This window comes from Lepisma saccharinum, chromosome 11 (genome assembly GCF_977018435.1).
Source record: "Lepisma saccharinum chromosome 11, izLepSacc3.1, whole genome shotgun sequence".
Classification (NCBI taxonomy): domain Eukaryota; kingdom Metazoa; phylum Arthropoda; class Insecta; order Zygentoma; family Lepismatidae; genus Lepisma; species Lepisma saccharinum.
In genome coordinates, this window is record NC_139239.1 from 45,034,027 (window position 1) to 45,048,515 (window position 14,489).

Sequence of the window (14,489 nt, forward strand, 5' to 3'; positions counted from 1 at the left end):
CAATGTGTGCAATAAATGATAGATATTAGGTGTTCAAAAGCATGAAAGTAATCAAGACAAGTTTTTAGCCAAAGTTTCCATTATGCACACACCAAGCAATACAACAGTGCAAAAAAAAAAAAAAGATAATAAAATATTCACACAGCATTATGTCTCTAATTACGTTAATATTTGGTATACCAACTAAATTTGGCCTTCTAATCACGAATATGTTGTTAAAATGCCGCGGACACGTGTAAAAATTCACAGGTAGCCCCAAAAACCATTCACAGATAGCCCCACGAACAATTTCCGGCAAGGTTAGGTTAGGTTAGGCAAGCATAGTAAAATTTTGTTCGTAAAACAATGCGAAAAAGCTTTTTTTTAAAAAAAAAATTCAACTTACATCAGCTTCTTTCACGATTTCCAGACGTGTCCACGGCATTTTAACAACAGATTCGTGATTAGAAGGCCAAATTTAGTTAGTATAACACATATCAACGAAATTAGAGACATTCTCTATATTCTACATTCGCTCCTTTTCTCTCAGGACGTGTTCGAATTTCGGTTCTCCCAATTTTTGATAGTTATCGATTTCTATACGGTAACTGTCTGATATCACCCGAACGGATTTCTTCAAATTTACAGGAGAAACTACTTCCTGAAATCACTTTGGTAACTGTCTGATATCGCCCGAACGGATTTCTTCAAATTTACAGGAGAAACTACTTCCTGAAATCACTTTGGTAACTGTCTGATATCGCCCGAACGGATTTCTTCAAATTTACAGGAGAAACTACTTACTGAAATCACTTTGGGAACTGTCTGATATCGCCCGAATGGATTTCTTCAAATTTACAGGAGAAACTACTTACTTCTATACTTCCAGTATACGTAAGTAGGAATATGGAAAGTGCATAAATAGCGAGTTTCAGGCGTTTTCCGGAAAGTTTAGTGTATTTCAGAGCAACTGTGGTCCATTAAAGGAACTTACACGAAACTTTACTTACGAATCGGCATCAAAATGTCAGTCACGTACTTCATTTTATTTTCATAGGAGTCACCTTTTGCTGTATAACACTATTATCACCGAGCGAGGTTCATCACTGTCCGAGTTGTACAAATGCACAATGCAGAAGGCTCATCGCAAGGCGAGTATTTTGGTTCACCGGACCGGATGCAAAGAGAATGGGTGTTTCCTTTCAAGCGATGCCGCGAATTTTTTTACTTCCGGTTTGGAGTGGCCTGGGGGGACAAAACAATGGGAAAGACCAGTGGCGTGGCGTGACTTTTCAAAAGTGTTACCGGCCATCAGACGTTATCATCTCCACCCTACCCCCCCCCCAATATAGTATGCCTTTGATCTGGATTTTGTTATCTTTTTTTTTTGCAATCCGCTCAATGATTTATTTAGCCACAATCACTCCTAGAAAGAACTACCACTCATGAGAGAGTTACCGCGAAAATCCAGTGAATAGTAGTCGAGCCTTGTCAAACCATCTTTGTTTCTTTGCAAACAAGTGGAAAGGGGAAGAAGAACCACACATTCGGGTCAGTTTGACGTTTCTGCGTTGAGCAGACGACAGAATTCCCCTCCTCCAGCGGTGGAAGGGAAGTCCAAATGTACGTACTACTGTTGCCAACTTAGTTTTTTGGAGTAAGGTTTGTCCGAATTACGAATCGCATCAAGTACTTATCTTTTCGTCTATTACTAAACGGTCCAGCTTTGGCTTTGCAGTCTAGCTCTTGTTGCTTCAGAGAAATAGTATCCCCTTTTTAGGTGAGATTTAGCTCTTTTCTGGAAATCCAATGTGACAACACTTGCTGACCCGGTAGGCCGCAGCGGCAACAGAGCCCCTAAACAGGCATATGAATAACCCCCTAGCACACTTGCCTCCAAGTCTTCCCCGTTGTTCCCTTGCATTGGCGGGCATTGGCGGGCGCCCTTTTCTCTTGCTCTTGCCTCTTTGAGGGTAGCAGAGCGGCCTTCTGTCGGCTGCAGAAAAAATGACCTCTGCAATATACACTCAACTGCGACGCTGTCGGTTAACTTATTTATCAATGTTGTTATTTTATTGAGGAAAAAAAACTTTTTAATTTCTTTACATTTTACTGTTACCTGCGGTAACACCGGTTACATGAAAAATACAATAGTGCCAACTGTGATGATGTTTTGAGAAAAGTCTAATTCCAAAGTTGCGGATTTCGCAATTTTTGAGTATTCAATGGGTTATATCTGTTAACAGCATCAATATCCAAGTAATGTGCTATATCAGGTAGTTTGTCCTAATAGTAAGGTTCAATGCTCACTGCTCAGTAAACAAATCTTTGGGGGTACTGTTGCTTAACCAAGATGTTACCCACCCTTTCCAAGATCACCGAAAAAATTGTTTACAATCAAGTTCGAAATCATGTGAACAGCCTCAATCTCCTCCGAAATGCCAATCGGGCTTCCGCCCTGCTCACAGCACGGCGATGGCGTTGCTAAAAGTCACGGATGATATATTTCGCTCAATGGACAAGGGTATGACAGTTGCTCTGGTTTCACTGGATCTGACAAAGGCTTTCGACAAGGTTCATCACGACCTACTCTTAAGCAAGTTGAAATATTATAATTTTTCACACACCGCACTCAAATGGTTCAGATCGTACTTGACAAACAGGAAACAGAACGTGTTCCTAAAAACTGCCACGCCCTCTCTCTCGAACACGCTTCCGCTAGAAACTGGCGTTCCGCAAGGATCAATTCTAGCTCCTCTCCTATATACAATCTTCACAGCAGATTTAGAAACCAACATAGAGCATAGTACCGTACACTTTTATGCAGATGACACCCAAATTCAAATCCCATTTCCACCAAAATCACCAGATTATGCAATAGCATTACTTAACAAAGATTTGGCAGCCATCAATACCTGGTGTAATGCAAATGGTCTGAAAATAAATCCGCAAAAGTCGGTTTTCACCGTCATGGGTTCCAAGAATAGCCTCACAATGATAAACCCGAATAATCCACGCGTCAAAATAGAGACATCCGAAATTCCACATTCAAAAAGTAGAATTTAGGAGTTATGTTAGACGAACACTTGAACTGGGACCTTCATGTTCAAGAGCAAACTAAGAAAACCTACGCAGCACTAAGATCCCTCTATAAATTTAATGAATACTTAAATACAAATGAATGGCTTATTGCAGAAAGGGACCTGAGTCACTTTTTCACAGTTCTGAGAAAAACAAGAAAAATCGTATAATATTGATAGTGTAAGAAAGAAATGTGCCGTTGTTGGCTCAAATATTCAGCATAATGAATAGTTAATTTTGCAACCCTCAATGCAGCCCCCTGCAGTATGCTGCTAGAGATAGTGGAGATGAAAAAGTTATGACTCCGGTACCTTTCTGCAATAAAAGTGGAAACGTTGAGAAATAAGACGAGAAATATCCTACAAACGTCCGTTTGTCGTTCCCACATAAGATAGGATAGGTTAAGTTATGTTATATATTCAACAGAAAATTATAGATTCGGAAAAAAATTACAGTGCATTGCACTTTCTGGACTTTATTGTCGGTGTTTGAACTACAATAATGTACGAGCTCATACATGCGTGTGTTATTCTACATCTGAGTCTGTTTCATTGCCGTGTGTAGTGGACCACTGAAGAATATCTTCATAAAATCCTTTGACCTCGTCTGTACATACGGCAAGGCAGTTCACATGTCCTCCAATTTAGTAAGCTTGATCGTCATACGTGCAACTGGGAACGTACGTGGCGTAGGAATTACAATTCTTGCACCTTTGGACAGATAGAAGATGTAAGACGTGAAAGCTTTAATGAATTCGGAAACCTTGACAGTACCCTTATGTTCAACGCAGTATTCAAAGTAATGATATTTGGAAATCTGAAAATGCTGCCTATTCTTGTAGGAACACATGGTAGTTTTCACAGAGGGCACATTTTTTTTGTAGACATGAGGTCACCACATTGCGAGACCAATAATGGTACTGGTGTCAATAAGTTTGACAGTATTTTTACCGCTCCAAGCTGCATTACAGATTAGCGTACACAGTTCGTACAACGTATAAATACGGCTAAGTTTATTGCAGAAAAGGACCCGAGTCAGTGACTTAGGTACCTTTCTGCATTAAAGTACACTTTTCACTGTGCATTTTCTTGGCTATAGCCTCGTGTGACTGACGTCCTTTCTGCACTAAAAGATGTGTCTGTAACTAGGAAAATCAAAAATACCATTAACTCCGATACCTCAAAAATGTGACTCAGGTCCCTTTCTGCAATAAGCCATTCAAATATTAAAATGAAACTTGTGCAAACACTGATTCTCCCTCTTCTAGACTACTGTGATATAGTATACGGTGCAAACTTGTCTGTTCGAAATAAAGTAAAAGTTCAAAAAGTTCAAGCTTCGTTTATAACATTAAAAAATTCGATCATATTCTTCCAACCCTGAACGAGAACAAAATGCTAAACATGAACAGACGTCGCAGACTTCATTTCTGTTGCTTTATACAGAATCTTTTGCATAAAAAAATCCCCGAAAATTTATTCGAGAAACTAAAAACCAGAAGGGAAATACACAACTACAAAACAAGAGGAACAGCGAAACTTGAACTCTTCAAACACTCCCTGGAAATTTTCAAATCGTCTTTTACACTTTCAGCGGCAAAAACATGGAATGAACTCCCGCCCTCCATTACCTCCCTCCCCAGTCCTAACAAATTTAAGAATAAACTAAAGAATTTTCTGTTAGATGAGCAATATCTCTGTTCAAGCTCCCACGAGTAACACTACACAATACAGTTTAGATTACATACGAGCCTCGCCAATCCAATCCAATCTTTGACAAATCTACAACTACCGTGCGTCCATTTCGATCTGCAGCCGAGAGATCGGGAGAAGCGTGGCGGGCGGCGCTGACGGAGAAGCCGACATTTGCGGCCTGTAATGCCCGCTTATTTTTATAGACATATGCAGACATTTATATAAATATTGCAAAACGATCACTAACCTGTGTTATAACACGCAAAAGTTCTTCTGTAATTCATCCAAGTTCTGCTCTTATATACACAAATAAATACTCTATAGAAACGATGTTAAGAGCCACAGATAAAAAAGCATTTTAATCATGGTTTTGATCAGTAACGTCCTGCTTAAGTTTATATCCTTGAAAGAGTTTTGTGGCGATGGGAATCGTTTGGAGGTTTCGAATGTGCAACACTGTATCAGGATTACACTGCAGACGAAACCGATAAAAGTGAATGGTTTTCGTGAGCTTCCTCGCAATCCGAAATATCCGAGCTCGAGTTTTTTGTTCCTTCGCGACTAGATGAAGACAGAGTTGTAAATATAGTGGCGAGCAATGTAAACCAAGAGCGTGTTAATTTCGTACTGTGTGCAAGAGTGTTATTCTTGGTTACTTGGTTACTTGTTTGTGTTATTGTAGTGTGTATGTGTGACGTGTCAGTGAGACTATTGGAATGCCAGCCGCAAGATTCACGTTAGAACAAAGATTTTTTTTTATGTATGACACGTACCTACGTGAAAACAAACTCGTGTAGAGACGTGTGTAGGTAATTTGTACAGAAATTCCCATGCGTTTCAACTCCACACAGAGATACGGTTAGACATATTGTCCTTAAATTACGAGAAACTGTATCGTTAAATTTTAAAACACCTAAGCAAAAACGACGGATTCTAACCGAAGCAAAACTCGATGATATTGGTGCAGCGTTAGAACGTTCTCCAAACAAACCTCTACGCCGTGTTTCACAAGAGGTGGGCGTGTCAAAATCATCGGCACATACAGTCACTAAGCTACTAAAATTAAAACCATACTCTTATAACACAGGTTAGTGCTCGTTTTGCAATATTTATATAAATGTCTGCATATGTCCATAAAAATAAGCGGGCATTTCAGGCCGCAAATGTCGGCATCTCCGTCAGTGCCGCCCGCCACGCTTCTCCAGATCTCTCGGCTGCAGATCGAAATGGACGCACGGTATATTGTAATATTTACGTATGTGTTGTTCTATCGTACCTCACAAAACTACCATAATCATGTACATCAATCTCAACATCCGTGCGTGAATGTCCTGCTCAGAAATGTTTAGTATGTGTGTTTTAATGTGTGTGTGTGTGCGTGAATGTGTTTTTTCTCTCTTTCTTTTTTACGTGTTGTCTTGATTTTTTTAAAAAAAATCTCGTCCTTGTTCTTTCCTTGCAACCATTTTATTTTTTTATTTTTTTTTTATTTTCTTCTCTTTTTTTATGATTTTGTTTATGTACACTAGGTAAATGTCAAACGGGGTTAGGTGGGAGAACAGCCACAGGCTGAACCTCGCCCCTGAATAAAGAAAATTTGAATTTGAATTTGAATTTTGCCGGGCCCGGGAGAGTTTTCCGCGACAGCGTGTTTTTCACGCCCACAGACACAATCGGGGTTCTGGCCGCCATGACCTTGGAGGGAAGGCAGGAAAGCCTGCTGGCTCCTGCCCTGCGTTGCCAACATCCCGATAAGAAAAAGCTGTGAAATTGTGCTAGGATCTAAATAATAACAACAATGAATTATTTTTATTGATAATTAGTAACAGTAATTTATTATGATTATTTTTAGGATGATTGTAATTTTAAGTTATGCATATATTTTTCGAGATGAATGAGACACTGTGACAGGGACGTAGCTAGGTTGATGAGTGTGGGGGGGGCCAAATATCAGAAATTTCTCTATCAAACCATTAAGAAAATTACCAACAAACAACATTATGTGTGTGTATATACAACAGAGCGAGAGAGAATGAGAGACAGACAGATGTTAAATTTCAAACAGCTCTCACATAGGACACACGCGCCACTTACCAGAGTACGCAGGTTCTTTTACGGGTGGGGGGTAGAATTGTAAGACTGGAAATTAGTTGCACCGTAAGGGGTTAAAATTGTACTCGGAAAAAAAATGCAATCCTGGCTAATTTTAATGGGAGTTTACTTTTTGAGTTGACGTTTTAAGCCACTTTAAGTAGGATGAATTGGAACTGGACCTACAGTTTAAATTAGGAGCCGAACCACTATGTGCCTCCGCCAGATATCGAACCCAAGAACTCTTGATTACAAGCGGCGACGCTACCACTGCGCCATCGGGGAGGCCAGTAATGGGGGTTTGCTTGATTGATTTGATGTATTTTACTTTGCTTTTCTGCCACTTTTGGGTTTTGGCTAATTGCGAAGATGAGGATGAGTGATGATATGATGAAATTGATGAATGGACACTCACAAACACATATGCTCAGACCGAGATTCGAAGCCGGGACCCCTGGCGTCGTGACGCGATGTGCTAACCACACCGTCACGGTGGGTGGATAATGGGGTTTTGCATTTGCCACTTTTGTTTCTTTCTTAGGCTACCAGTTCACATTCGCCGAACAGTCCGACATCGAACAGAGGCATATTTATTGTATTTGTGAAACAAATTTTCTATCGATTTCCTGTCATAAACTATTTCTGGAGAAAGTACATTCATGATTCTTTTGATGAGGCTGACAGAGACAAATTTGAGGGTTTACCGCCCCGCGCACTTGCATTTAGGATGTAGCCGACGTGAGGAAAGATGAAAAGAAACGGACAGACCGTCGGCATCAGGAAGGTCCACTAGGCTCTTTTCCACCCTCTTGTGTTTACAACCGCGGGAGGGTTTCTCTGACGTCAAGATGAAACCAACTATTTCATACTTCAGTACTACAAAGCACGTAGTGCTGTTGTTTCTTAACAGTAATGAGCAGGGGTGCAGATTTATAGACGCTAAAAACTTCTAAAACGGAAGCCAAATAGGCACTCAACATGATGAAAATACACGTAGACACTTTATGGCTCAAGTATTGACTTCATTGTTTTGGCATTTTATTGTTTTTTTTCTTATTTTTGCGTCACTTTATTTACATTCGGTTAATCGCAACGAATATGATGAATAGTATGAAATTGATTAAAGGGAAAATACTTTATTCAATGAAATAATAATAATACATAGAAGAAGAAATGTGAATTTATGTATATTGCCGGGAAGAACTTGTAAATTGTGGATACATTTACTGCTTTGCATCATTGTTATCCTCCCCTTTTATTAATACGATAATATCTAGTTCTCAAAAAGTCTGGCTTTAATCGCGGCGTTGAGGACGAATGGTGATAAAATGAAAGGAAAATCACGAAGGAACATGGACTAAACAAACCAGAACCCGTCATAGGATTACACTGGCTGTGGGTCCACATATCGGAACCTCATTAATCTGCAGCAATGCAGTCCACGGTGTACTAAGTGGAAGAAAGGTTGATACTTGAGCGCCCTCCGTATTTTAAATAATATTGGTGGTTTACTGTAATACAGCAAGCGCACACACGTGTGTGTGTGTGTGTGTGTGTGAGAGAGAGAGAGAGAGAGAGAGAGAGAGAGAGAGAGAGAGAGAGAGAGAGAGAGAGAGAGAGAGAGAGAGAGAGAATAAGTAATCGTTACGCAATATTAATAACCATGTTGGTTTGGAGTAGAATAACTAGAAATGGATGTTGCCTGTTATTTCAGGATTCATAATGTAGCATAGACGCCGACATAAGCCTTGAGCGGTGTATACCTGTGCCAAGATAACTAAAACATCGGAACTACAGACTTCTCTTCCTCTTTCTTTTACCCTGACATGTCCATGCTAGGGTTTCAAATGCGGCGATGGATCTGTAATATGGGAATATACGTAACTCCTATAAATCCTCTGCTGGGCATCTCATGTATATAGTTTATACCAGAATCGAACCTAGCACCTTTTATTTCGAGGCGATCGTGTTACCCACTCAGTGGCGTATGCAAGGCGGGGTTACCGGGTTTACCCCCCCCCCCCTTGAGCTTTTGAAATATTATGGAAAATGCTGTAGAAAAAATTAAAAATGGCTAATTTATCACAGTCAAAGATCTGCGACAGTAATAATAATAATAATTTGAATTATTATTCCCATGCAGCATGAAGAAAAACACAACATTCCAAACACAATCTAAGCGGCCGCAAAGTTCAATTTTGCAATTTTTTTTGCAAAAAGTCGCGCAGTGACTACCGCGAGAATTGTGAAAATTCCTTGCTTCGTCGCAGTGTGCCGACCTTATTGCAAACGTTCTTCCCGGTACTGATTTCACATCCCCTTGTGAACTCTCAAGTGATGCTGAGTCTACATCCACATCATTAAATAATGTTGAAGAGGTGCTTTGTGAATCACCTAGAAGTGATAAATGTGTTGGAATGTCTATAAACTTACTTTTCAACGAAAACATAGACTCAGTGGAATTTAGCAACATGTATTCTCGCGCTTCATCATCATGCTGGGCGAGTTCCATAGGTAAAGGTAATGTAAATTCCCCCGTGCCATGAAGGCACACGTAGTGGTGTGCCCCAAAGATTCTCGATCTCGAACTATTTTGCAGGTGATGTGATCAGCACCATGCTCCGGCAGCCTTCATCCCCCAGGGTTGCTCTCAGGTACCCATTGCTATGAGGCTGGGTGCGGAGACAAGGCTGGATAAATTCCAACCAATTCCGGGAATCGAACCCGGATATCCCACGAAGTTGTCAGACTAGACCAGCGCTGCTCCTTGAATGAGTTTCATATTTAGATTATTTCAATAAATTTAATATATTTGCTTGTTTTTATGGACTTTCTTCACACTTAAAATGTCTCACTTATCATATACAAATAACCGTTGACTAGACAATTATTTTGTAACAAAGAAACAAAAGAAATGTAATTTTGTTCTATTTCTTTCATAAATAGCAGCTGCATTAGTAGTAATTATTAGTAGTAATTAAACTAATTAATTAATTATAAGAATTATTAATTAATTTATTATTAATAATAATTAATTAAAGTTTAATAAAACAATGTTAATGTGAATTTGTAGAAAGTTTTCGAAATAACACCCACCCTTGATGAAATCCTGCGTACAATACTGTACCCACTATCCTTCGGGGAGGTCCCTGTCTGTTTTACCAACTGGTTGTGGACTACAAGAATGATGACGTTGGATAACAAATTTTACATACATTTATGGTCTAATTTCTTAAAAAATAATATTATTTGTGAGTGCAGAACTAAATATCTGATGGCACTGGATATAATAGGTGGCTTTTTATGCACCCTGCGATGGTACTTTCCTCCAGCCCACTTTTACAGTTTTTACAAAGGATGTGTAAGCGTAATACGCTATGAAACCAGAGGCCCCAGGCTCTAACTCTGGTCAGGCATGGGTGTATCATATACTTGTCCCACCACCATTTCGTCAGTTCATCATTCATCCTCACCGCCGCGATTAAAGCATGAGATAGAAAAGCAACGAAAAATAACGAACCTACAAATGGAATTAGAAAACGTTCTCTCGAAATTGCACAAGTTGAGTAGTGTCCCACGGGAAGAAGATATCCGCTTCCGTGAGTAATGATTGATTGATTGGCTTTATTTTATCTTGCTTTTTGTGTCATTTCTGGCTAATTTGCAAAGATGAGGATGAGTGATTATATGATTAAATTGATGAATGGACACTCACAAACATCCATGCCCAGGCCGGGATTCGAACCCAGGACTCCTGGCGTCATAGCGCGATGTGCTAACCACTCCGCCATCTTCCTTGACTAATTATACAAATGATAACAGAAAGCGCTTCATAAGTAATTTGTTTCTCTATATCTTATGAAACTATTATTCGCTACATAACTTTATAGGATTAATTATATTTGTATGTCTAAATAGTAGTTACAACTTTGCCACCCATGCTGCAACTGAAACTGTCACATTTGCCTCTGGAAATGAAGAAAGCCAAAGATAGTCATGCAGAATTTGAAATGCTAATGTATCTAAAGCGTGTAGATTATTGTTAATAATTTACTACATACCCCGTTTTCTTCCTTAAATGAGGGGCGGCTTATTCTTCATTATAGCCATGTGTTAGCGGCAATCTCCCTCCCCCTGAAGTATTATCTTGCAACTTCTAACAAACGCACCACACTATGACTGTCCGTAATTTGAGACAGGAATGAAAATCATTTCCAAAGAGCTCCAGAAAGAGTGATTTCTGTCCCGAGGGACATCTGTTACCGCGTATCAATCCGCCCGAATTTTTGACCTGGCAGAGAGGAAAGTGCAGTTTCAAAAGACCTCCGAGTTCCCTTAACTGGACGCGCAATAAAATCATTAAAGGCAGCTCCTGCGTTGCATGTTTGTTTTCGACACGACAGGGGAATAGGAAAATGAGGATTAGAAAAAGGAGTCTTGCTTTGACGTTCATGCCGGAAAAATTTAAGAGCAGTGTTTCAAACTGCAAGAAAAATTTACTAAAGAACAATTTTGCAATATTTGCCATCAAAGTAAAAATTTCAAGTAAAATACAGAAACATTTTCCGGAGCCACCTGGACGTTTGCGGGGGCCAGTGCCCCCCGGGCACACCCTAACGACGTCCCTGCTCAGTGCTCTGTGGTTCAACATAAGCTAGAGAAAGTCTTATTCGTCAACTACAAAGCGGAACATTTGTTTTAGTTGTGTCCCATAGCTTTCTGACAATTCTTACAATGAAATGTTCCTCATGAGGTAAACGGGAGAATAAAGAAAAGATGAATAGGATAGGGTGGACCGGAAATAGAATCTGGATGTCATTTTATTTTTAATTTCTCAAAAAATATCGTTCTTTGAAGCGAATTTCTCCCTCCCAGAGGAGCAAGTTTGCAAACTATGTTAGATTTTCCCATTATGCAATTACAAACTGCTAGGTGTGAACGAAACTCATATTGTGCTAAGTTTAGCGTTATTGTGCTAGGGTTGGCATCCTGCTTCAAAACAACTTCCAGCTAAATTTTATGGCTTGGGTCTGTCTGTGTCCTCTTTTTCATTGCCCGAGGCGCAGGTCTCGATGTGTCGAGGGGAGCTCCGGAGGACGCATACCACCATCGGAAGGTCCTCCCAGAAAATTTGTTGCGTCGAGCTACGTGTGCGCCTGTACTCGATATCGAGGTACGCAGTCGATGTTATCGGTGCGTATGCAAACGCGCTAAGGGCCGAAAACAGGAAAAAAAAAACCTGCATTTTGGACCCTCTTTGTTGCCGCATAACAATGGAAAGCAACAATGCCTCATCAAAACAATTGAATGTATATAAGCAAACAGTCTGATATTAAAAATATATCAAAACAAAAGTTGGGGTGCTGTTGCTTTCCAAAGATGCACTCCAAACTTGTTTCACTTTTCATTAAAAATGGAGAGTATGAACTTGAACTTCAACATTTTCTACAGGGAAGGGAAAATTTTTCCAGGGTCTCAAAATTGCACAATATTCATTTCTCATTATGTACTTCAACATATAATCACAGTGATCAAAAACTACAATTATCCAAATATCACTTTTTGATCGAATTTCAAAATAATGGCTCTTAAAACAGAGCGGTGTGGTTAGCACAGCGCGCTACAATGCCAGGGGCCCCGGGTTCGAATCTCGGCCTGGTCATGGGTGTTCTTTGTGAGTGTCCCTTCATCAATTTCATCACTCATCTTCATCTTCGCGATTAGCCAAAATAAATAAAAACTAAAAGCATTCACCTTCCCGATAGTGCAATCAACACTGCTGCCTGTAATCAATCTGTGCGACATAATAGGAAAAATATGTCAATTCTTGCTTTGTGTTGAGGAATGATTAGCACATCGCGCTATGACGCAAGGGGTCTCAGGTTCGAATCCCGGCCTGGGCATGGATGTTTTTTAGTATCCGTTCATCAATTTCATCATACCAGCACTCATCCCCATCTTCGCAAATTAGCCAAAAGTGGCACAAAAGGCGAAGTAAAATAAAGGAAATCAATCAATCTTGCTTTATGTTAATTAAAAACATGAACCAAATTGATTAAAAAAGATCAAAATATATCTTCGACACCAACACCCTTTTCTCCTCTCCCCTTAACTCCCCCAATCTATTTACAACCTACCTGGCTCTTCTGATCATGTAAAAAATTTCCTCTTCAATGGCAAACCACACGGGAAGAACGAAAACTTCACTGCAGTACAAAACAAAACAAACTATCACCGGAGTGCGGCAGCCACCACTCCTTTCCAAGGATTCAGCACAATCCCACAGTCGCCCACAGTCCTTCAGTGGTCTTCAGTGTCTCTGCTTCTGTAATCTACGGTCACTGAAATGTGCGCATGCGCAACAAAAGCTCCGCTAGCCAGGGATAGGACATGTTTGAACACGTTTTCAACAGAGCTGATGACTCGGAGCGACCCATTGAAGCGATCAGGGCCAGTGTTGCCACATGAAGGGAAATTTCCCTTTTTGAAGGGAAATTTGGAGCTAATTTTAAGTTAAAAGGGAAAAGGGAAATTCGATGAAAAATAGCGAATTTTCAGGGAAATTTTAAGACAGACTGAACATTAATTATATTAAACATTATAATAGATTCCAGTTTTGAAAACGAGAACTTATTTTTTTTTTATTTTGTCGTATACTTTGTTCTGAGAGGAAGGGTGGAATTTTGGTTGACCCACATCTGGCTACCGTTTGGGGCCGGAGGTCATTGGCCATTCACCCTTATGTCCCGGCTTTGTGAGTGCGAGTCCGAGGGTATTGTTTATGTAAAGCTTTGGACGGTTCTCTGAATTTTGCCTCAAACACTACACGTGCAAACCATAAAGTTCTCTTTGTCGAAAATTATCTTTACCAGTCTTCATTGGACACTGGGTTATTCGTCGTGTGCGAGTGTTTGATGGAAGATTGTGCTCTTCTTGGACGATGGAAGAACAAAGGAAGCAAAGGAAACGATCTGCAACTCCAGCATATATTAGAAAACGTCGTGGAGAATTATCGAAAGCTGAAAAAACACCGCGGAAACGAGTTAAAAAATTCCATGCAGAGTGGCAAGAAGTGACCAACAATGGATTAAATTTTAATAAAAACTTGCAGTGTTTCAGAAGTTTCCACCTAATATGTGAAATTTACCAGAATAGAACATTTGCTCAGGTATGTAATATATATATATATATATATATATATATATATATATATATATATATATATATATATATATATATAATAAAACGTGTATACCCATGCGCCGAACTTCATATGTGCGCCTAACTAGAACAGCATTTTGTGTAGAATATTTTTAATTTTCTTCTGATGGTGTGATTAAGACAAGGGGCATGGGCCTCCCTAAATCCAATCTCTGTTTGTGTGTTTTGCTTTTTACTGATGAAAATATTCAGTTGCCAACTTTTTTTAGCTTTCATCTCAAAACAAAAAATTTGGCTTGGTTTAGCAATTAAATCTAAATCTTCCAAAAAACATTTAAAAGTTTTTGATTTTATTGTTTATTGATTTGGTTTATTTTACTTCGCTTTTCTGCCACTTTTGACTAATTGTAAAGATAGGAATGAGTGATGATATGATGAAATTGATGAATGGACACTCACAAACAGCCAAGCCCAGGCCGAGAT

General features: G+C 39.6%; 1 protein-coding gene across 7 annotated transcripts in view; it reads right to left on the bottom strand.

Annotated features, from left to right (window-relative positions):
- LOC145994753 (uncharacterized) overlaps positions 1-13,123 on the bottom strand; it is a 28,173-nt gene extending 15,050 nt beyond the window's left edge. For 2 of the 7 annotated variants that reach the window (XM_083130984.1, XM_083130986.1), the window contains exon 1: positions 990-1,168. The gene's annotated coding sequence lies outside the window, so the exon portion shown is untranslated. Of the gene's footprint in view, positions 1-973; positions 1,169-10,906; positions 10,929-12,982 lie in introns of those variants that run through there. The other 5 variants (XM_083130985.1, XM_083130992.1, XM_083130987.1 and 2 more) reach the window with 5 other exon arrangements.
- Between the last annotated feature and the right edge of the window lie 1,366 nt (positions 13,124-14,489).